This window comes from Tiliqua scincoides, chromosome 7 (assembly GCF_035046505.1).
Source record: "Tiliqua scincoides isolate rTilSci1 chromosome 7, rTilSci1.hap2, whole genome shotgun sequence".
Taxonomy (NCBI): Eukaryota; Metazoa; Chordata; class Lepidosauria; order Squamata; family Scincidae; genus Tiliqua; species Tiliqua scincoides.
In genome coordinates, this window is record NC_089827.1 from 79,191,855 (window position 1) to 79,192,452 (window position 598).

Here is a 598-nt window from a genome sequence, read left to right on the forward strand (position 1 = left end):
GTCCAAAAGTCGAAACAAACAGAAGTTAAAACAGCCAGTGCCTCCCAGCCCAGCACTATTGCTAAAACCACTACAACAAATGTACAGGTGTGCATTTAACAACCTTCCATTTAATGATGGACCACATATACAATGGAGGTCAAAGCACAGCAAAGAGGCTCTTAATAAGGCTGTCAGGACTCCCATAGCCTGCAGCAGAGTGTCTGTTCGCACAACAAAGAGGCTCAATGCAAAGAAGAGGCAATCTATCTCCAGTAGCCTGTGCAGCCAGCTAGTTTCTGGCAGGGAGTGTCTGTTTACACAACCAAGAGACTAGACTGGGCTGAATGTTCACTTAACGACCTAATCGCATAACAGTGGGGATCAGAGAACATACCCCTGTCGTTAAGTGATGCACACCTGTGCTGTGCCTGCATGAAAGTACCAAAATGGCCATCTGTGACTCAACCATTCGTAACTCAGATGTCCATGACTCAGGGACCCAATGCAGTATGTTTAGGATTACAGCCTTAGAGAACAATCCACGTCCGGGCCTGCACCACCACCCTCCCACACACTGCCTGAGAGACGGCTGCTGCAAAAGTGCTGTGAGGCACTT